Source organism: Papaver somniferum, unplaced genomic scaffold (assembly GCF_003573695.1).
Source record: "Papaver somniferum cultivar HN1 unplaced genomic scaffold, ASM357369v1 unplaced-scaffold_135, whole genome shotgun sequence".
Classification (NCBI taxonomy): domain Eukaryota; kingdom Viridiplantae; phylum Streptophyta; class Magnoliopsida; order Ranunculales; family Papaveraceae; genus Papaver; species Papaver somniferum.
This window is the reverse complement of record NW_020622713.1, coordinates 4,210,751-4,235,702: the sequence shown is the minus strand read 5'-3', so window position 1 is coordinate 4,235,702 and position 24,952 is coordinate 4,210,751. Positions and strand designations below refer to the sequence as shown.

General features: G+C 35.1%; 2 long non-coding RNA genes across 2 annotated transcripts; both read left to right on the top strand.

Annotated features, from left to right (window-relative positions):
• Positions 1-3,195: 3,195 nt before the first annotated feature.
• LOC113333995 lies at positions 3,196-6,193 on the top strand. The gene is made up of 3 exons (XR_003352499.1): positions 3,196-4,721; positions 5,395-5,479; positions 6,031-6,193. It is a non-coding gene; the product is annotated as an uncharacterized LOC113333995 (long non-coding RNA).
• Positions 6,194-10,115: 3,922 nt separating this feature from the next.
• LOC113333996 lies at positions 10,116-13,160 on the top strand. Its single transcript, XR_003352500.1, has 3 exons — positions 10,116-11,666; positions 12,340-12,424; positions 12,977-13,160. It is a non-coding gene; the product is annotated as an uncharacterized LOC113333996 (long non-coding RNA).
• Positions 13,161-24,952: the final 11,792 nt, after the last annotated feature.

Here is a 24,952-nt window from a genome sequence, read left to right as displayed (position 1 = left end):
ACATACATGACAAGAAAACTTCAACCATAGAAATGAAAAAGGTCACTATTAATGAACTAGGCCGTGCATTTGCACGGGCATAAAAGGCCTTATTTCCGATAATTTTGGTGGCGCTGTTCATAATAAAGAAGCACACAGATTTGATTTTATATACGAAAATACACGTTAGCATATATTGGGGTTGCTTAATCTTATCCCTATATCTCTATCTTCCGAAGAGTCAACAAAACCATAGTCGGTTCAAGAAAATCTTTCGCCAATTTCGTCAACTACTTTTCAAGACCTTCAGTCGGTAATTGTGTACCTTGGTCCAGATCAGGTGCCATGTAAGATTTTTATAACTTTGTCACGTTTTCTTCACATGGAAATCAATTGTGACGATCAAGGTTTTATGTCCCCTAATATGTGGAGCGAAAAAGTAAAATTACCAACGTATTCAAAATATCTTATTCATAAGATGGGTCGTTTGCAATATCTGGTGAATTCGAAGGCGATTTCCTTTCAACATCTCAGCCAAGATGTAGGACACGTTTTGCAGTATTTCGTTAATTCGAGACGAATCTATTCAAGATGGCGAGACTGATGTAGGACATCCTTTAGATTTATTATTTCTAGAGTTTAATTAATTATAGGTATTTTTTATTTTTAGAATTTATTTATTATTGGAAGTTATTTATTTTTGAATTACTTAGATTGCAAGTTAGGATTTATAGAGTTTTCTTCGAATTAGAGTTCAAATCTTTCCTATAAAAGAAGGCAAGTTTATTGTATTTTACCAAAATTTTATTAATCAATTAAAAAGAGAGTTTTCTCTACAATCCATCTACTTTTAATATCAAATTTTTGTATTCACTCTTTCGTCCTGCATTAAGTGGCATCGGAACTTTGGATCCCAATCCTTTTATTTTTAATTTATTTTTAATTTCGTCTCCTCTACCTATCGAGATCTCCGCACCTACTCTTCTAACCCCTATTACAAACTATCCTTTTATTTTCAGTCCGAAAAAAAACACGTTCACAGTGTCTCAAATCTCCATTCCTTTTTTTCTTCTGTTTAACCCACCAATTACTTCTCCTTCCTAGTGCTTATCAGTAAAGAAGATTTATTTCATTCACGCACACCAACCATATCCCAAACATTCCACTCATTTTTTCATTCTTAGTCCATAATCATTCATTCACATTAGCTTCTCAACCAATCTCACGTGATTAACACCTCCTCCAAGTCATGTAAACAGTTGGCTGCACACCAGAGTTCCCTATAATTTTTTTATATGGGTGGAGTTAGGGCTGTCAATGGGTACCCATTACCCGGATCCAGAACCGGATCCGGTATATTAGGGTCCTGTTCCGGGTCCTAAAGTTGGACCCATTAGCTACTTAGGACCCGGCGGGTAATTACCCGATTGGACCCGAATTTAAACGGGTCCAAACGGGTAATACCCATTGGATACCCGCGGGTATCGGGTACCCTTTTATTCATGTTTTTAGCAAAATTATAAGTATTTTTTCTAGTTTTAGCTTTGATATTTTACTCATTTAAATTTTTTCTCTTACATTTAATCTTTATTTAGTACATTCATAAGAAATAATAATAATTTTTTATAAAAATTACTTGAATCCAAGCTAAAAAGAGAAATATATTAAGTTTTTGAGATTTTTTAAATAGTTTTCTTTAGACCCAATGGGTATCCGGAACCGACGGGTACCCGGGTATTTAAACGGGTCCGGTTCTGGGTCCACAAGTTTAGGAACCGGACCCGGAACCGTTAGGAACCGGACCCGACCTTTATAAGTAGGATCCGGGTCCGGGTCTAGTGATACCCGGGAGGACCCGGACCCGTTGACACCCCTAGGTGGAGTTTATATTATGGTAATCATTGGTCCGCTATCTCAAAAACATTACGTGTCTACTAAATTGGCGAGTTGTTTTCAAGAAATAAATTTTGGCGATTGGGATTCCAATATCAGTTTCTTTCTTTTTTTCAATATGGGCGTAGAAAAATACAGCGATGGAGTTGTTTTTGATATATTATCCATGGATCTTCGCGAAGCAAATTTTGGAAAACCATGGATTTCGGATAATCTTGGTGCCGCCGTTCATAATAAAGAAGCACACAATTTTGATTTTATATACGGAAATACACGTCATATATTGGGGTTGCCTAATCTTATCCCTATATCTCTATCTTCCGAAGAGTCAACAAAATCATAGTCGGTTCAAGAAAATCTTTCGCCAGTTTCGTCAACTACTTTTCAAGACCTTCAGTCGGTAATTGTGTACCTTGGTCCAGATCAGGTGCCATGTAAGATTTTTATAACTTTTTCACGTTTTCTTCACAAGGAAATCAATTGTTACGATCAAGGTTTTATGTCCCCTAATATGTGGAGCGAAAAAGTAAAGTTACCAACGTATTCAAAATATCTTATTCATAAGATGGGTCGTTTGCAATTTCTGGTGAATTCGAAGGCGATTTCCTTTCAACATCTTGGCCAAGATGTAGGACACGTTTTGCAGTATTTCGTTAATTCGAGACGAATCTATTCAAGATGGCAAGCCTGATGTAGGACATCCTTTAGATTTATTATTTCTAGAGTTTAATTAATTATAGGTATTTTTTATTTTTAGAATTTATTTATTATTGGAAGTTATTTATTTTTGAATTACTTAGATTGCAAGTTAGGATTTATAGAGTTTTCTTCGAATTAGAGTTCAAATCTTTCCTATAAAAGAAGGCAAGTTTATTGTATTTTACCAAAATTTTATTAATCAATTAAAAATAGAGTTTTCTCTATAATCCATATACTTTTACTATCAAATTTTTGTATTCACGCTTTCGTCCTGCATTAAGTGGCATCGGAACTTTGGATCCCAATACTCTTATTTTTTCATCTAATTTATTTTTATCATTTCGTCTCCTCTACCTATCGAGATCTCCGCACCTATTCTTCTAACCCCTATTACCAACTATCCTTTTATTTTCAGTCCAAAAAAAATGGACTATTCGAACGTGTCATTCGGACACTGGACGAAGAAGATATCACCGGATGAGTATGAAAGGAAGATTAGTCATTTTATAGACAAACCGACTCGGCAGCCCTTATCCATAGCGTGGGCGCCTCAGTAATTTGGTCATCCTTATCTGCACCATTTCGAGAAGATAAACTCTCGTTTCTCTTTTTATTTCTCTTCATTCTCCTTCTTCCCTCTTCTTCTGCTCTTCCCTGTTCGTGTTTTTGTGAGAAGAATTTATGAAATTGAAGAGAGACTCGGGAGAAAACATTGGGGGATGTTATTGGTGGTGGTGTTGGTGTAAATTAAGCTCGAGAGAAGGAGGAGTTGATGTTGTTGTAACTGAAATTAGGATTTTCAGTTTAGATGTTGGGATTATTTGGAATTGAGATGTAGATCGAGTTGCTGATAGTCAAAGATTAAGAAGGTTGATTTTCGATTTGAAATTGTAGGGTTGTTTTGAGGATTGAATCAAGAGCTATGGTTTCATAAGGAGTTATTCTGAGATGATGTAGAAGTTGAAATTGATGTTTTAGGGGATTGAATTAATGATGGGTTTGCTCTTAATTGAAGTTTAATCGGATGTAATGGGTTAATTTCAGTTTCTGTGAGAAATTGAATTAGAAATTAGGGTTCTTAATAAATTGGGATTTAGGGTTCATGAGTTTTGGATGTTGATGGAAAATATGGGACTGATGACGAAAAATTATAGGAAGAAGAAGAACTCTGAGCTTGTTTTCGAGTGTAATCAGATTAGAAATGGATTGATTCAAGTTTAGAGAAGTTGAGGTAATTTTTTTTACTTAATTGATTTGAAAGAGTTATTCTTATTCATTGACGAGTATTTATGAATGCTTATAAAGCTAAGAATGGAGTTGATATGGGATGGAATTGTATATGATTTTGGTTTAGGTCTATCTTGATCTACAGGGGTTATTGCACGTTGAATATGAAATTAGAGCTTGCGTGATTATGAATTGAACTGAGATTGATGAGGGTATGGATTTGGAAGTGAACTGGTGGTGTTATGAGTTAAAGGAAAGAACAACAATGATGCTGGAGTTGTAGTTAGTGAATTTGGGAAGACACTGGTATAATGTTGCAGGTGATAGTGTTGAACTGAAGATTGTTGAGTTACACCAGTGTTGTGTTGCAGATGTAAATGTTTGAGGCAAGTGGTATGTTTTTAAAATAGTAAATGGTGATGATACAAATTGGTGGAGGGAAAGATGAGACCTGGAATGTGGTGATAATTGTGTTGGTACTGAAATGTGGATTGCAGGTGGTTGCAGTTGATGATGGGTATTGGTTGTGAGTATGTAAGTCAATGGTGGAGGATGTAGGTTGTTTTAGTTTTGAATTAGGTTGATTTTATGGTGATGATGGGGTTGCAGTTCATGGAGTTGGGGTTGTCTGAAATGGATATGATGTTTAGCTAAAATAACAGCAGAATGGAATTGAAGTCTGTGTATAAATCTAAGGTAAGTACAGACTGCAGAGAATGGGTAAATCAATTATAGTTGGTGGTGTTGTAGTGAAGTTACAGTGGTGGTTGAGTTGATTTTATCTGTGGTGATGCTGTAATATGCAGGAAAGTGATGAATTTGTGGAAATGAGAACTAATTGAGAATCTTAAGTTATATGAATGAAGGTTAGATAAGGGAGTTGAGTTGAATCTCTCTAGTGATGCTTAGAGATGCAATTGCAGGTAACCTGTATTTCTTTTCTAAATCAATTTGGAGGTTATAAATTGAAATGAATGTTTTAATGTAATGAAATAGATTGAAGTTGAACTCGAGTTAGGTTGTAGAGTTAGAGATATAGTTGTGTAAGAAGAACCCTTTGCCTGTCTGACTGAGCTTATTCGGTCTAATTCAGTTTTGTTTAGCTGACTCAGTTGATCTAAGTGAGTCGAGTTGACCCTGTTACCTGAGTTGAATCGATCTAACTCAGTGAATCTGACCTTGACTTCGAATTGACCATTGACTTAACCTTTAATTATTGACCTGACCTTTAGACGTTGACTGTCAGTTGACCCCGTGGTCTGTTAGTGACCGTTAGTTGACCCAAATGAACTGGGCCTTAGATTAATGGGCCGGGTTGTTGGACTTGGGCTTAGTACCATGTATTCTTAGTTTGATAGTTTGGACCCCTTATGGTCTGATTTAGCCTTTAGCTTATTCTACAAAGTTGTAAATTTTTATAAGACTTAGTTAATTGACTATTGTTACAACCTAATTTTATTAGTAACTCTTAGATATGCTAAAGATGGATAATAAAAGGTGTAGTACCTTAAATGGACCTAGAATCAGTAGTTAGAATTATATGATTCTTGTGTGAGTCTTTTGGCTAGATTCTTAGAGTTCTTGTGTGATTAACAGTTAGTTTATATTAGCAACGATCAATTCAAAGGACGAACCAGTGTAACGTGGATCTCGAGGTAGGCGTGGCTTGTCATCAAAAGAGGTGGGAATTTACATTTAGCTCTTTTGTGATCATTGTTGTTTTCTTTTACAAAAGTTTATGTTTAACAAATTCATGCATAGTCTGATTGTGTATTCCATGCATTGTTTTATTTTAAACTCTGAAAGTACCGTTAATTCTTTTAATCTTTCTATTTTTTGGAAAGGAATTGCAATGCCTTGTTTGTCTTTATGAATTGTTTGGGAAATAAGAATTTCCATTTGATTGTTTGGAAATGAGAATTTCCATCTATGGTATATAGGGTACTGCTCCTTCATTACTGGTGCGGGACGAGTCACCATATTATTATCTAGGTGCGGGACGAGTCACCATATTATTATCTAGGTGCGGGATGAGTCACCATATTATTACATTGTTTAGAAGGAGTTAGTTCCATATACATGATTGTTTACCTCTGTGAATTGGTTGTGTTTTAGTGTTAGGGAAAACATGAATTGTTTTCAAATCATTTCCAATGATTACTTAAAAGTTAAATGTTATTCCTACGGGGAACCCCTTTTAGGGATGATGTGCTCACCCATTCCCACTTTCAGTTTCAGAGACAGATCAGAGTTGCGCAGCGAAAGCTTCAAGGATTGATTTTCGTTAGGCGGTTAACTTTGGCTATGTTTATTATGTTGTATATTCTATTTGCAAACCAAATGATTATTGTATATGTATCATTTGAGAGGAGTTCTTGTATATATATTTCTGAGCATGGCTAGTTTTGGGTTAAGTTTTGTAGAAAATTTCTTAATTGAATGTTTAAGTAAATGATTAGATTCTTAGTGCATCTTTATTTAGTTAATCTCTTGGATTAGTCAAGCTGCTAGCTTTGGGGGCGCTACAGTGTTGGTATCATAGCTCACTATTAGATCTTAAATGGGAAAAGATAGGAATAGCCAGTGTCAGTGAGTAAACTAGATTATTTTAGAACTGGGTTGGGTTGTGAGATAAATCTTAATTACTAAAAGCTATCAATAATTAGAAGATTTATTGGATTGATTGATTTGTTTGTTGGTTGTTTGTATATGTAATAAAGTAAAAATTGTAGGGTACACCAATAACTTTAGCTAATAAGGATTTGGGAATAAATAATCTAAAAAGTATGAACACATAGACAGTTCAATACTAAAATAGTGAGATTAGTATTATTTATAGAACTTAAATATCACATAGAAATTTATTGAGCACCTTGAATTATACGTAGAGCCAAAAATTTAAGGTCACATAAATGTTAATAATATTTTTTGGATTTAATAATATTTATAAGAGTAGTTAGAATAATAGTTAAACCATCAATGTCATAATATGAATATTAAAATAGTAATTATAGATGACGATAATAATAATAATAATTTTAATAAAGTAATAAATAACATTTAGCAATTAGTATTATATTGAACATAACTTAACTAAAATCTCATTGAAGACATATAACAATAAAAAGATAATAATTATGAGTAAATAGTTATGGGAATTCGATAGCGCTTATTTACGATTAAGTCTAGTAAATTAAACTAATTATAAATTAGAGATATATATTTTGCGCCTAAATTAGATAGTTGATATAATACATATTAGGCATTAGACTTAAGGAAGCGAGGATATAATATATAAGATAAAAAGACACTTGTTAGAAATCTTGTACCGAAATTATCTTTGGGCTAACAAATAATTCGGTAAATCTTTAAAATGAAACAAATACACGAAGTCGTAATAATAGTATTCAAATGCTTAGTGTAATATTAGAATTAAAATAAATAAATTGGTATATTAATAGGATTTTTCTTCATAAATTTCAATCATCTTTTGAAATAGAAAATTAGTATGACAAACTTAAACTATTAGAAATTAAATTAATGTTATATCGAGCATAACTTAAATTCAAATATCATTTACAAATATGTAGTGATAAAATGGTTATGATTAAATAGCAATGGAAAATTATTAGTGCTTATCTACAATTAAGTTTTGCAAAGTTAACTAATAACAAATTAGAATTATGTGTTTTGCGTTTAAACCAGATAGATAAATAAGACTTATTAAGTAGAAATAAAAGAACGTGAGATCCTATAAAGCACAAAATAAAGACTAAATTGTTAACAATCTTATACCTAGACTATCTATAGTCCAATAAATGATCCACTAAATTATACACATGAAGTGATTTTTATAATACTTGAATGCTTAGAACAAAATTAAACTTAAATGAGAATAAATTTGTGTGTGAATAAGATACTTATTATTAATACCAAAATCTAAAGACTATTAGGATATATTATAATTTTTACGCATACTCAAATTTCGATTCAATAAAATTACCAACGTCAGTATAATATACGGATTCAATCTGAACAAATAAAATCTATTATATCAATCTTCACGGGAATGTAGAATTATATTTAAAATATTAAGGCTTGGTGTCGAATGATGAAAATGGTAATTTAATTAAGACAATAATTTTTAATAAGATAAGCAAATAATAATATTATATAATGCTAATTCCTATAAAATTTAGGGGTTATTGTAAATATCATTTGGATAATAATTATTGGATAGTAATAGCAAAATGTAATTTTATTAATAGTACAACTTAAGGATTATTTAACAATAATATAAATTTAAGGAAATATAGATAGATCAAATCAAATCTGATATTTATAATAAAATTAAACTTGACATTATGATTAGTTACGATTTAACCTTTTATCGGCCTAAGAACTAAGAAATGTATGTAATAATAGTAATAAAATATTAATACCAAACAACTATGAGAAATTGTTCACGGGTATTTACTTTTATCAAGTCACATAATGAAATAAACAAATAGATACAATATTAGTTTTCTTCAAGCCAGGTATGATTTTGATTATATGAAGGAAAATCGATTAAACAAAGCTATTGGTTGGTAACCTAGCAACAAGCTGGGCTCCAATACCTCTTTGAATAGCAACTCCTAATCTATGAAAAATAAAATTGCCAAAACCACTACTAGCGTCATTGCTAACTAAACAATTTTTTAGACGCTTGAAAAAATACAAAGTATCGTCACCAAGTTCCCCTAAAGTAGTAAAAGCTAGGACACCCAAACCATAGCCATGTGAAACACACTTGTCCAAATATTTAGTGTGTTACGTGAAACAACACTAGATATAGCCTTTCCTGGGACAAAAGATCTAACCCCTTCACCGGTAAAGGGTGATACTCCTGTGACATCCATACAAACATCTTGTCCATTCTCCCAGTTGAGCACGAGGATATCAGCAGGCTTCAAACCTTTGTCTTCATCTGTCAGGAAACCAAGAGGAACCTCCTTGCGGCAGGCACACTCGCCTTGTAACAAATATCATCAACAACATCACGAGCAATATCGTGTCGAAACTTGGGACCAATATCTTTCGCACAGTGAAGTGCGTGATCCCCAAAGATGTCCATGGATTTTTTGCAGCATGGGCATAAGCCATTCTCAACAAACAGAGGGATACCCAGGCGATAGCAAAGCACAGCTATGAATTGTCTAGGACCAAGGCACTGATTAAGCCCACTAATAGGTACAACCAATAAATAATCCTGTGCATGCAAATAGTACATGAATTTGAAAACTATTTAGTTATAGTAATATAGTTTCATTTGGAATTAAAAATTCGATTTCATTAAAATAGTTGAATAATAATAATGATGAATAAAAAGAAAATAAAATAAATTTTGATAATTAAATTTTTTAAAATGTTGTGAACTATTTTTGTATTATACGAAGTAAATTTATAAGACTTACACCAATTACGATAAAAGTTTAGAGACTAATTAATCTTAATGAATTAATACTTAGTTAATCCAGCACTGGGGAATAGTGAAAATTGTGTTTTCTCTGTTCGTATGAAGGCATTTTTGGGATTGGCCTACCTTGAAAGGGAAACTGCATTCAGAGATGACCGATCATAGAAAATACTGTAAATTAATTTAGAAAACCAATAGATGTAAGTTCGCTTAGAAAGATTCGTAGGATTCTTCCTTGAAGTTTGAGACAGATATCTTATAAAATAGAAATTAGTTTAAGAAAAATTAGACTTCCTCATTTGATAGTTACTAAAATTAGTATGGTTGAACCTAGAGCCACAAATCTTAGTTGTAGAAAGCCATATAGGTTTATGCTTTGTTTTTATGTTGTCTGCGCTTAAACAAGAGATGAAATTATTCTTTAAGGTGGGGAGTTTTTGAAGACTAGAGGGGTGGTTCAATTTTCGAGGACAAAAATGAATAAGGTGGGGAGAATGTAAGGACCCTCAAGCTCGTCAACGCTATTAGACCAGTCAAGAGACATCTTAGACCATAATAACTCGATTAGTCTAACACGAACATTAATTAATAGAAATTAATCTAACAACGATTTAGATACGAAACTAGTATCATCGAATAGGTCTCGTAAAGTTATGCGAAATGGACTACTCGAACGTGTCATTCGGACACTGGACGAAGAAGATATCACCGGATGAGTATAAAAGGAAGATTAGTCATTTTATAGACAAACCAACTTGGCAGCTTTTATCCATGGCGTGGGCGCCTCAGTAATTTGGTCATCCTTATCTGCACCATTTCGAAAAGATAAACTCTCGTTTCTCTTTTTATTTCTCTTCATTCTCCTTCTTCCTTCTTCCCTCTTCTTCTGTTCTTCCCTGCTCGTGTTTTTGTGAGAAGAATTTATGAAATTGAAAAGAGACTCGGGAGAAAACATTGTGGGATGTTATTGGTGGTGGTGTTGGTGTAAATGGAGCTCGAGAGAAGGAGGAGTTGATGTTGTTGTAACTGAAATTAGGGTTTTCAGTTTAGATGTTGGGATTATTTGGAATTGAGATGTAGATCGAGTTGCTGATAGTCAAAGATTAAGAAGGTTGATGTTCGATTTGAAATTATAGGGTTGTTTTGAGGATTGAATCAAGAGCTATGGTTTCATAAGGAGTTATTCTGAGATGATGTAGAAGTTGAAATTGATGTTCTAGGGGATTGAATTAATGATGGGTTTGCTCTTAATTGAAGTTTAATCGGATGTAATGGGTTAATTTCAGTTTCTGTGAGAAATTGAATTAGAAAATTAGGGTTCTTAATAAATTGGGATTTAGGGTTCATGAGTTTTGGATGTTGATGGAAAATATGGGACTGATGACGAACAATTATAGGAAGAAGAAGAACTCTGAGTTTGTTTTTGAGTGTAATCAGATTAGAAATGGATTGATTCAAGTTCAGAGAAGTTGAGGTAATTTTTTTTACTTAATTGATTTGAAAGAGTTATTCTTATTCATTGACGAGTATTTATGAATGCTTATAAAGCTAAGAATGGAGTTGATATGGGATGAAATTGTATATGATTTTGGTTTAGGTCTATTTTGATCTGCAAGGGTTATTGCATGTTGAAGATGAAATTAGAGCTTGCATGATTATGAATTGAACTGAGATTGATGAGGGTATGGATTTGGAAGTGAACTGGTGGTGTTATGATTTAAAGGAAAGAACAATAATGATGCTGGAGTTGTAGTTAGTGAATTTGAAAGACACTGGTATAATGTTGCAGGTGATAGTGTTGAACTGAAGATTGTTGAGTTACACCAGTGTTGTGTTGCATATGTAAATGTTTGAGGCAAGTGGTATGTTTTTAAAATAGTAAATGGTGATGATACAAATTGGTGGAGGGAAAGATGAGACCTGGAATGTGGTGATAATTGTGTTGGTACTGAAATGTGGATTGCAGGTGGTTGCAGTTGATGATGGGTATTGGTTGTGAGTATGTAAGTCAATGGTGGAGGATGTAGGTTGTTTTAGTGTTGAATTAGGTTGATTTTATGGTGTGATGGGGTTGCAGTTCATGGAGTTGGGGTTGTCTGAAATGGATATGATGTTTAGCTAAAATTGCAACAGAATGGAATTGAAGTATGTGTATAAATCTAAGGTGGGTACAGATTGCAGAGAATGGGTAAATCAATTACAGTTGGTGGTGTTGTAGTTGTAGTGAAGTTACAGTGGTGGTTGAGTTGATTTTATCTGTGGTGATGCTGTAATATGCAGGGAAGTGATGAATTTGTGGAAATGAGAACTAATTGAGAATATTAAGTTATATGACTGAGTTATATGAATGAAGGTTATATAAGGGTGTTGAGTTGAATCTCTCTAGTGATGCTTAGAGCTGCAATTGCAGGTAACTTGTATTTCTTTTGTAAATCAATTTGGAGTTTATAAATTGAAATGAATGTTTTAATGTAATGAAATAGATTAAAGTTGAACTCGAGTTAGGTTGTAGAGTTAGAGCTGTAGTTGTGTAAGAAGAACCCTTTGTCTGTCTGACTGAGCTTATTCAGTCTAATTCAGTTTTGTTTAGCTGACTCAGTTGATCTAAGTGAGTCGAGTTGACCCTGTTACCTGAGTTGAATCCATCTGACTCAGTGAATCTGACCTTGACTTTGAATTGACCATTGACTTAACCTTTGATTGTTGACCTGACCTTTAGACGTTGACTGTCAGTTGACCCCGTGGACTGTTAATGACCGGTAGTTCGCCCGAATGAACTGGGCCTTAGATTAATGGGCCGAGTTGTTGGACTTGGGCTTCGTACCATGTATTTTTAGTTTGATAGTTTGGACCCCTTATGGTCTGATTTAGCCTTTAGCTTATTCTACAAAGTTGTAGATTTTCATAAGACTTAGTTAATGGACTATAGTTACAACCTAATTTTATTAGTAACTCATAGATATGCTAAAGATGGATAATAAAAGGTGTAGTACCTTAAATGTACCTAGAATTAGTAGTTAGAATTGTATGATTCTTGTGTGAGCCTTTTGGCTAGATTCTTAGAGTTCTTGTGTGATTAACAGTTAGTCTATATTAGCAACGATCGATTCAAAGAACGAACCAGTGGAACGTGAATCTCGAGGTAGGCGTGGATTGTCATCAAAAGAGGTGGGAATTTACATTTAGTTCTTTTGTGATTATTGTTGTTTTCTTTTACAAAAGTTTATGTTTAACAAATTCATGCATAATCTGATTGTGTATTCCATGCATTGTTTTATTTTAAACTCTGAAAGTACCGTTAATTATTTTAATCTTTCTATTGTTTGGAAAGGAATTGCAATGCCTTGTTTGTCTTTATGAATTGTTTGGGAAATAAGAATTTCCATTTGATTGTTTGGAAATGAGAATTTCCATCTGTGGTATATAGGGTACTGCTCCTACATTTACTGGTGCGGGACGAGTCACCATATTATTATCTAGGTGTGGGACGAGTCACCATATTATTATCTAGGTGCGGGACGAGTCACCATATTATTACATTGTTTAGAAGGAGTTAGTTCCATATACATGATTGTTTATCTCTGTGAATTGGTTGTGTTTTAGTGTTAGGGAAAACATGAATTGTTTTCAAATCATTTCCAATAATTACTTAAAAGTTAAATGTTATTCATACGGGGAACCCCTTTTAGGGATGATGTGCTCACCCATTTCCACTTTCAGTTTCAGAGACAGATCAGAGTTGCGCAGCGAAAGCTTCAAGGATTGATTTTCGTTAGTCGCTTAACTTCGGCTATGTTTATTATGTTGTATATTCTATTTGCAAACCAAATGACTATTGTATATGTATCATTTGAGAGGAGTTCTTGTATATATATATATCTGAGCGGGGATAGTTTTGGGTTAAGTTTTGTAGCAAATTTCTTAATTGAATGTTTAAGTAAATGATTAGATTCTTTGTGCCTCTTTATTTAGTAAATCTCTTGGATTAGTCAAGCTGCTAGCTTTGGGGGCACTACAGTGTTGGTATCAGAGCTCACTATTAGATCCTAAATGGGAAAAGATAGGAATAACCAGTGCCAGTTAGTAAACTAGATTAATTTAGAACTGGGTTGGGTTGTGAGATAAATCTTAATTACTAAAAGCTATCAATAATTAAAAGATTTATTGGATTGATTGATTTGTTTGTTGGTTGTTTGTTTGTATATGTAATAAAGTAAAAATTGTAGGGTACACCAATAACTTTAGCTAATAAGGATTTGGGAATAAATAATCTAAAAAGTATGAACACATAGACAGTTCAATACTAAAAATAGTGAGATTAGTATTTATTTATAGAACTTAAATATCACATAGAAATTTATTGAGCACCTTGACTTATACGTAGAGCCAAAAATTTAAGGTCACATAAATGTTAATAATATTTTTGGGATTTAGTAATATTTATAAGAGTAGTTAGAATAATAGTTAAACCATCAATGTTATAATATGAATATTAAAATAGTAATTATGGATGACGATAATAATAATAATAATTTTAATAAAATAATAATAACATTTAGCAATTAGTATTATATTGAACATAACTTAACTAAAATCTCATTGAAGACATATAACAATAAAAAGATAATAATTATGAGTAAATAGTTATAGGAATTCGATAGCGCTTATTTATGATTAAGTCTAGTAAATTAAACTAATTACAAATTAGAGATATATTTTGCGCCTAAATTAGATAGTTGATATAATACATATTAGGCATTAGACTTAAGGAAGCGAGGATATAATATATAAGATAAAAAGACACTTGTTAGAAATCTTGTACCGAAATTATCTTTGGGCTAACAAATAATTCGGTAAATAATATACATGAAGTAGTAATAATAGTATTCAGATGCTTAGTGTAATATTAGAATTAAAATAAAATAAATTGGTATATTAATAGGATCCTTCTTCATAAATAAATTCAATCATCTTTTGAAATGGAAAATTAGTATGACAAACTTAAACTGTTAGAAATTAAATTAGTGTTATATCGAGCATAACTTAAATTCAAATCTCATTTACAAATATGTAGTGATAAAATAATGATTATGATTAAATAGCAATGGAAAATTATTAGTGCTTATCTACAATTAAGTTTTGCAAAGTTAACTAATAACAAATTAGAATTATGCGTTTTGCGTTTAAACCAGATAGATAAATAAGACTTATTAAGTAGAAATAAAAGAACGTGAGATCCTATAAAGCACAAAATAAAGACTAAACTTGTTAACAATCTTATACCTAGACTATCTATAGTCCAATAAATGATCCACTAAATTATACACATGAAGTGATTTTTATAATACTTGAATGCTTAGAACAAAATTAAACTTAAATGAGAATAAATTTGCCCGTGAAGGGAAAGATGAGACCTGGAATGTGGTGATAATTGTGTTGGTACTGAAATGTGGATTGCAGGTGGTTGCAGTTGATGATGGGTATTGGTTGTGAGTAGGTAAGTCAATGGTGGAGGATGTAGGTTGTTTTAGTGTTGAATTAGGTTGATTTTGTGTTGATGATGGGGTTGCAGTTCATGGAGTTGGGGTTGCAATTCATGGACTTGGGGTTGTCTGAAATGGATATGATGTTTAGCTAAAATTGCAGCAGAATGGAATTGAAGTCTGTGTATAAATCTAAGGTGGGTACTGATAGGTGTCTAAAACACCTAATTTTGTGTCTAATATTTATGCTTTCTTTGCGAGTTTTCATGTAAATTATGTATCTTATGTTTCGTTTTGAGTTATTAGGTACTTTGGTGTTATTGGAGCAATAAGAAGTGAAACTCACTCAAATCTAGGATTTCTTCTCATCACCTTGAAGAGAACGAAAAGACGAAGTTAGTGGCGAACGAATTAGTTTATTCCAGCGTCGTATGAGAAAGTTATGTGCAAAAATCTTGTTAGTTCCCTAGAACTGACAGTACAAGAATTACGCAGGAAAATACACTGTCAGTCTCCCAAGATTGACAGTTGAACGGAGGTGGCCCTTATCATGCATCATGGATTCTTATATCAACACTTCACAAGTTAACCTAGAAACTAGGTCAGGTTTCCTTTCAGAGGACCAGTTCCTCTTTTCTTCCCTTGCTGCGACCTAATAATCAGAGCCTTCACAAGGGCTTGTTGCCGTTGCTACCAGAGTCATTCTCGCCGGCAAAATCAAGATCGATATGGGTTTGTAGTAGTTGAGTTATCGTTGTCGAAGTGGGGTCGAAGTTGAGAGCAAATTGGGGAAGAATTAGAAGATTGGTTGAGCTTGATTTAAGAGAAGTAGATGGGTGTTCTCAGATTTAAGATTGAAGAAAGTTTCGAAGAGTTTGTGAAGAGTTAGGAGATGGGTTCAACTTGGATTTGAGTTCCAGTTGAACAAGGAAAGATTTGGTTTGATTCAGAGAAGATGGGTTGTATGATTCAAGGGTTTGGTGGTGATGAAACTGTAGAGTGATTGTAAACTGGTGATGCTATGTGTTGACTCAAGAATTTGCAGGGTGAAGCATTGGTTGTGTGTAGCTGAAAAGAAGGATGCTGTGTTGGAACTAATGTCATTTTGTTCACAGTGAAGCCATGGATGACTATAAAGGGCTTGAATTGCAGAGATTGGATGAAGTCAGGGCTGAGGAATGTATAGTTACAGATGTTGCTCGTGTATGATGGTGCATCGAACTGAAACAAAGGAGAATGGGTTTGGTCTGAATCTGGGTGCAGGTGGGAGGTGATGGTAACAGATGGGAACTACTGGTGTTGAATGCAAGATTGCAGTCAGGGACTCAGGCTGAGCTGAAACTGCAGGAGGTATTGGGGCTGGAATTGCATGTGAACTGAGATGAGCACCAGTTGGTTTTGGTTGATTTGCAGATGTTGTGCTGGTAAGGGAAGGTTGAGCTGCTGCTCAGGTTATGGATTTGGCACTACAATGAGCTAAGTTGCAGGCATGCTAGTTGTATCACAGGTGGCATTTCTGTTATTCGGCTGAGTTGCAGAATGCAGTGATAATGGCTTTTGTTGATTCAGGTGATGGCCAGAGAGGATATGGTGTTTGTTGTATGCAGGGAGAGAAGGAAATGGTGCCGTGTAGCTACGATTAGTTGAGAATGGTGTTGCAGGAATGGGAAGGTCCATGCACTGCTGAAATCAGGTTTGAGCTGAATTACAAACACTGAGCTACGGAATGGAAGTTAGATGGGAATATGCAGGTGGAGTTTGTTCTATTGGTTTGTTTGCTGGAAGCCATATATTGATTCAAGATTAGTTAGAGTTGTTTGCAAGAGGAGTAGTGAAGTGCAGTTGCAGTGAGGCACTGGTGGTGACTGAAATGGAACAGAACCTGCAGGTGAAGTTATGGCTGAGTTCTGTGGTTATGTTAAAGGGTTTTAACTGGGTGCAATGGAGTGAAGTGACTGAGAAGTGGTGTTGGTGATGACTGAGAAGATACAGTTGAATTGAAAGTGAATGGAATTGCAGGTCTGAATTGCTGGAGTTCATCAGAAATTGGAGATGGGTTGTTGCTGTTATGGGTGGTAGTACTCGAGGTTACGTTCAGTCTTGCACCTGCAACGGACTGGGGCAATGACGAGTTGTGCGAGAAATGGCTAGCCGCAGTTGTGAATTGAAACTGCAGCAGAAAAGACTGCAGTGATGGAGCTATTTATGGCTTGATCTGTATTTGGCAGGGAAGGACGTTTTGAGTTAGTTGTGTGATGCAAGAACTGAATTGCAAGACTCATGAATGGTAGGATATGGCTCTGGTGCTGCTTGGTAGAAGGAGTATGTGGCTCTGTTGGTATGGTAATGAAGTTGGTTTAGATGTATGTTAGGACGTGATTCTGCCGAAAAGGAGTTGTTACTGGTGGATTTCATGGATGAAGAAGAACTGCAGTTAGGGTCAAGTGCTGCAACTGTTGTTGATGTGCAGTTTTGGTGGAGTTGCAGCTAGGGATTAAAATGAAACTGCAGTCAGGCCATGAGCTGGTTTACATGAATGAAGATGAAGCTGGTGGTGCTAGAGCTGAATGCCTTGTCAGTTCCACAAGACTGACAGGCTTAGTGATCTACATGGGCCTGTGTTGACTGGGCCCTGGCTGCTAGTGAGATGGAAGTGGTCAGGCTTGGTCGAGATTTTTAAGTCTCATCTGAGGAAAGCCGATACACACAGGAGGGGATGTTATATAAAATATCTAGGGTCCTATTCTATGGATAATCTTTGTCTCTACTTTTGTGTTCTAGGGTTTAGAAACATGTGGGTTTTCTTTTTCTTTTTGTTATGAACTCCACTCACATGTTTAGATAATTTTATCTTGGTTAAGGAATAAGTTGGAATTCCAACCATGGTTTTTATGCAATGAATTAGTTTTGTCTCCATACTTTGTTGCTTATGATTCACTATTAATATTGTTATATGATTTGAATGCATGTTTAGTCGAGTCGTGAATCGGTTGAATTAGTTTTCATCTCTATTGCTAAATTAGGGTTATTATACGTAAAAGTGATAATTCCTGATTGCAAGTAGCATAATTGTGAGTATTGCTTGTAGTGATGCATCCTAGTAGTCACAAGTGAATCATAACCTTTGTTAAATCGGGTTAGTGCTTTTACACGTTTGATTGCTTTGATTAGTCTTATTCCATGGAACTCAATGCTTTTAGGGAGTTAAATTTAATTGTGCTTTTACACTTTAGGTTGTTTTTTTAGGAAGAATTCACATATGCATCTTTTAATGTGGTTGTGATGAAATCAGGGAATTAGCGGGGTATACTTGTGATCAAGATATCTTAGGACTTTTAATAAAGTTGAGATTAAATATGAATTCTAGTTATTGTTGAAAAGCATGTTTGTGGATGAAAACGATATCCTTGACCAATACTTTCACATATTTGAATTGTGTGCTTTATTTCTTTATTTTGCTTTTATTTTATTTTAGTATATAAAAATCATAATATCCCCCCTTTTGTTTGCTTAAGATACCAAAACATATTGACAACCTAGTCCTCTCTGTGGGAAGGATCCTTTCTTGCCCTTGCTATATTATATATTTTGAGTAGTAAGAAAGCGTAATTATTTTTGACGCATATGATTGCGATCAAATTTTGGCGCCGCTGCCGGGGAGGCAGCGGTGGTCACTTGTTTTTGGTTTCTTATTTTCTTGTTTTTAGTTTCGTTTTATTTTCTGGTTTTTAACCTTGTTTTGAGAATCGTGTTTCAGGTACTTATTTCTCATGGATGGAGCATGTTGGAACAATGGATACGGTTTCCAACAATCTCAACAACATGACAACTTCCAACAATTCCAGGGGTATAATCAAAACCAATTCATTGTCTATGACCAATATTCCATGGATCCTTATGGTTTTCCTCAACAACCTTATGGCGGGTATGTGTATGAACAACCACAAGGATGGGAGGATTCTTATGCTCGTGAACAAAAAGTCTCTGACTTTCTAGATAAAGTTTCCAACTTTATACAACAAGAGTTCCAAAAAGATAAAGAGGCTACAGAAGAGCAACTCCAAGAACTTCGTGAAGGTATTGCTAACTTACAAAGAGGTATTGATCAAATCAAAGAAGAAACGTATGAGAAAGAACTTTGCTTTAAAAAAAACAACTATTCTAATGTGCCTATGGTTTGTGATGAATATTTGATTGATTCTAATGTTGAAAAGGGCCAACCTTTAGGGTCTTTCGTTGATAATTGTGTAACTACCTCAACACTTGATCTTAATAATGATCATTCACCTATTCAAAAGGATGAGATTGAGATTAGCAACACTAAATTCAACGAGAACCAATCTTATGTTAACTATGAAAGTGATGATGATTATGAAGATACATCGCTTGAACCAACTCATGATAACATTTCCCAAAGGTGTACAGCGGAATCTTTTTGGGATCAAAATGAAGACAAAGAGGAATATGTTGACACTTGTGTAGATTACTCAAGCATTGATCTTAATAATGATCAAGAGCCTATTCAAAGGGTGGAGCTTGAGGATGATGCATTTTTGAGTCTTCTAAAAAAGTTCCTTATAGCGAAATTTGCAGTCGCAAAAGAGTTTGAGCCTAATGATGACGAGTATGTTGAGAATGTGATCGTTATGACCAATATTGTGGAAGACCCAATTGATCTTGCAAAGGATTATAATGATGATGTTAATGCCGAGACTTTAGTTAAGGTAGAAACGGATGAAGAATGGTTGCAAGGTTTGATAGAGGACCATGATATAAAAGAGGTAAGTAATTCACTTGAGTTTTTCAAGGATGAAGAGGATTATGTGATACAAGAGATTGTGCAAGGTTTGTCTAACCCTTTGCATATTGTTTCTTCTCCTTTACCTCTTGTTGGTTTGAATGTATGTGCTTCGAGAATATTGTTGAATGACTTTGTTTCTCGATTTTCACCATTAGAAACATTTGATTCTCATATTATGAATGTTTGCATAGAAGAAACCATAGAAGTTCCTGAATTTTATGTTCTTTATACACTTCCAAGTGTGGACAAGAATAAGTGTGGGGGAAACTTCTATTGGGCTATAACTTCACTTTTGCTTTATTATACTAATGTTTGTGTGAAGTTACTATTTGCAAAACAGGTTACATGGAAGGATCCCCAACTTTTCAGATTATTGGTGTATGGGGAATTCGTATTGCAAGTCGGGCTGACGACTTTAAACCAAGTGCTAAATGGGAGGCAACCCATAGGATGAGTATTTCTTGTCTTGTATTTATTTCTTGTCTTGTTTTTAGCTTTTTCTTGTCTGGTATTTACTTTTTCTGATTTCTTATCGCATATCATTATAAGATTTCCCACCTTGACTTTCTTTGGACGATTCAATTTACATTGAGGAAAATGTAAAGTTTAAGTGTGGGGGAGTGGTTAAGCATTTGCATTGTAAATTTTTCATTTTTTTCAACTTTTGTGTAAAATAGTGAATAAACAAACTCCAACTTGTGGTTAGTTTAGAGTCACATAGTATACATATCGCTAAGATTACATCGAGATTCTCATAAGAGTGACTGTACTTAGAGATGACAGAGAACGTGATCGAGTTTCTTACTTGTATGAGAGTTAAAGTTGGATTTAACCATCCCAGCGGCAAATGAGGTGCAAATTGAATTCGTTATTAGAGTTTTGGTCCCCTATAGTGGATACTACCCATGTTACATCATGAGAGGCACCGATCTTCAATTCTTTGTACTTGTCTAAATTTTTGCTTTTAGAGTGTGTGTCACCGTACGTAAACTCCGGGTAGAATGGTGAGATACCCAACCTCCCACCAATAGAAGCGCTATTTTGATCTCTTGAGTGCTATTTCTATCAACCATGATGGTGACATCGAATTGCTAACTTACATACCACTTGTAATCTTGTTCGCAGTTAGCACCATCCACTTTATCTCTCTCTACACCAACAGGTCCATAGAAACACCATCATCATCAACAAGAGGAGCATCACAAATTCGAAGGAAAGTTGAAGACGTTCAAGGTTTACAAGCAACGGTACAGAAATGAGCAGGTTTCAGATTCAAGTAAAGCAACAAGACAAGGAGCAGAATTTTTACAAGTTGAAGACTATTGTACAAGAGCGAAGATTATTAAGATGAGAGTTCAAGGAGTTTATGATATCGATACATACAAGTTTTGAAGAATCAAGCGGTAAAGTACTTACACCATGGCCTTTGTACTTGCATTTTTATTTTATCGTATTTGTTAATTTGTATTTTATATTCTCTTGTCTCAAAAAAAAAAAACTTGGGACATGGTCATCATTATGCTAGGTCCTTGTCAAAAAAAAAAAAAAAAAAACTTGGGATATGGTCATCAAAATGTTAGGTCTCTTGTCAAAAAAAAATTAAAGAAAAAGAAAAAAAAAGAGAAAAGAGAAAAGTTCATTAGGTTCATCATTAGTTTTGAATGCGAAATTGGGGTATAGAAAAAACAATTGAGGGATATAAGAAAAGGACAAAAAATGGATCCAGATATCAATTCGGGGTCACCCCTTATCTAAGTATTTTACGTATTACCTAATTTACCCCTCACTAATCAGGATTAGTGATTAATAATAATTAGTAAAATCATAAGATTTTTGATAAATGATTAGTGTGTGTTTTATTTGAATTTGGGTGAGTGAGGTGAGAGTAGAAGGAGGGAAAAATATTTTTGAGTGGAAATTTTTTATGAAAATGGAAGATGATTTTGAGGAGAGAATTGCAGCGCTGAATCTTTAGCTCAACTACAACAAGGAGCTAATGACAACAACTCGCAATTGCAACTCTTTGTTGATCCAACACCATTGAATGATGATTTTGACGAGTATGGAGAGTTTTTCGAAGAAGCTACACAACAAAGTAAACTTGCACAACATGCAAGCATCCCCAATACACAGGTAAAGCTGCTAGGAGGTAGAAAAATCGATTTTTTTCTTTAAACCCGCCATTTTTTCAACTGTAAAACCTAGGTGTCGGCATAGAAATGGTATGAATACCATGCCGGCAGACTCAATACCGGCATGGTATCATACTACGACCATGTCGGTAGAGCGATATCCCCCATTTTGAATATTGATCCGGCATAGTATTCTACCAAAAAACTATGCCGGTACGCGTTTACTTTTTTACCTACCAAGGAATATACTACTGAATATTCAACCGACATGGTTTCATTGATAGGTTTTTATACCGGAACTGCATGAAAAACATACAGGAAACATTTCCATCTAAAACCAAACACCGACATGGGAAATTAGAAAACATCAATGCCGGAACTCCGTACCGGCGTGGTACCATCAATATCGAGAATGCCGGCAGCGCAACCGGCGTTGTTAAGTTTCAATTTTACAATGCCGGTACCTACCAAAAAACATACAGGAATAAATGTTTTCCAAAGCTAAATACCGGCATTACATATCAATTATTTTTAATGCCGGAAGCGTGTACCGACTTGGGCCAATAAATTACGTGAATGCCGGCACCTTGGCTTCCGGCGTTGCTGTCTAATGAATCTTTTATGCCGTAATATGTTTCAAATTTGGTCTTCAGTTTTGGTTAAGTTCGACAATGCCGGAACATTGGTCGAGCATGCCGGTACGGGTTTCCGGCATAGTGTTTTAATTTTGTTTGGAACTAATTTTCATTCGATCTTTAGGGGGCGACATATATTGATCCAACAAATGCAAAGCCGCTTCATTGGGATACGTCGGAATACTATAAAATACCTCCGCTATGTGACTAAAGAATACTTTTCACCTAGTATCTTGAACTTCACTAATGGATTGCTAGTAATGAACCTTCTAATGAACGTGAAATTGATCTTATGTAGGGAATAATAGATCGAAATGAAGCAATCGCTTGGGCTAAAGAGACGGCTCTTAAGAACATGTGTGTGTTGGTGAGGAATACCGAAGGTTCAAAGAGGCGTTTTGAGATGGCTTGCGAGAGAAGTGGGAAATACAAGGAGAAGAATAGCCACAAGAGAAAGGATTATGTATATCCAAAGAAGACTAATGGGGTATACAAGAATCGTTCGAGGAAGAATAATTGCCCGTTTAAGCTTGTATTCCGTTTAAATGACATGAACAATTTTTTTTATGAGGTTTTGTGTGGCTGTCATAACCACCGGGATCCGAAAGATTTTGTTGGTCACTCCCTAGTTGCGAAGCTAAAACCTCGTGAGTTCGAGGATGTAAAGAGATTGACCAAAGCACTTATCAAACCGAGACAAATTCTCAGAGGCTTAAAGTAAAAGGATGCGTCTAACGTGTCTTCTATACGTACAATTTATAGCGCACAAGCAACTATTAGAAGGGTGGAATGGGAAGGGAGGTCCGTTATGCAAGAATTTGAGAAGATAGCTTGGGATTACAACTACACGCGTATCATTAAAATAGGGCCGGACGAGAATCCCCTTCAAATATTCATTTCGCATCCCTTGCTTTCACAATTGGCAAATACATGTTGTGGTGTTATTTTGATGGATTGTACTTACAAGATAAACAAGTACAATATGCAGTTGTTCAACATCGTGGGGCAAACCTCGGACAAGGTAACATTCACATTGGGCTTGGTGTTTAATGGAAAACGAGAGGGACTATAATTATCATTGGGCATTACGACAATTGAAATTATTCTTCCAGGAAAATCAACTTCCGAGGGTCATCGTAACCGATCAAGATGGCGCATTAATAAAAGCAATATCCGACGTCTTCCCAGACGCACAAAATTTCCTATGTACATATAATATACGTCAAAATATCATAAAAACTTTTCATGCCTTGTTTGAACCCACTAAGGCGGATATTAAGAAGAGAATGATTGTTCAACTAGAGGAAGATGTTCGAAAGAACAAACTATCCCCCGAAGAAGAAGAAGATGAGAGAGGCAAGATAAAGGGGCGAGTGGACAAAGAACATGCGGAAAATCATAAAAAGTGGTTGAAATTTCTAAGAGATTGGGACAAAGTTTATTGGTCTCTTACCGAGGTTATGTACGAAAAGAGATTGGAGAAGTTTATTGCCGATTGGAATGAAGTTTATCCGACTGCCATCTGGTATTGTCGGACTCAATGGTTGGATAAGTTCAAGGAAAAATTTGTGCGTGCGTGGACAAACCGGTATAGACACTTCAAGAATGAAACAACTAGTGCAGCGGAGTCCGCTCATGAGAGATTTAAAGATCTCATTCAGTCCGGTCAAGGCAATGTGGTTACAGTCACCGAGGCAATGGAGCAATACTTTAAGGCTGATATCAATAGGATCAATGAGGCTTTTGAGAAAAGCTCAATGGAAAGGATGACTCAATTTATTCGTTATGGTAAGCTGCTCCAAGGAATAGAATTCAACGTCTCTCATTAGGCAATAAAAAAATATGATGAGACAAATGGAATATGAGAAAAATTACGGAAAACCGGGTGATGTGTGTATTTGTCCCGACATGTCTTCATTGGGGCTTTCGTGTCGTCATATGCTTGTGAAGTATGAAGAAGTGATACCTATTGAGGTTATTGATCCGTTTAGGAAGCAACTATCTTTCGACCCTCCCCCTTTGGGAGATCCCGGGCAATCTCCATGGGATACGAACAAAGCAAAGGAATTCTTCGAAGCTTACTCACGTGGCACATCGGTAAGTGATGAGTGCTAAAAAGTGCATATTTCTTTATATTTTTCTTGGCAATTAACTCATGTTTTGTGCATTGATTCTACATTTTATCCCATATTCTGTATTTTCTTTGTTTTCAAGAATAAATATTTTTATTAATTAATTTTGCATTTTTAGGTACTAAATAAAGTTTGGATGGAATTACGGAGCGAAAAGAGCAGAAAAGTGGTGGAAGCCGAGAAGAATTACGCAAGGAAGCTGTGAAGAATGTTGTGCGCAAGACCAAAAGGTTAGAAATGGGCTCAACAAGGAGGAAATTGATCTTAAAGAAGAAATGGGCTCGGAATTACCCCAATCCCAACTTATCTCCCACACCAAAACCCAAATTCACAACCACTTCTCCTGTAGCCGTCAGATTGGATCCTCATCTGAATCCAACGGTCGCTTCATCGCCAGTACATCAAATTTGCTACAACCGCTTCACACCACAGCACCTTACTCGATCTTGAGCCGTCAGTTTCGTTGTATTTTTGCATCCAACGGTCGCTCATGATCTGTCTCCATATCGCCGA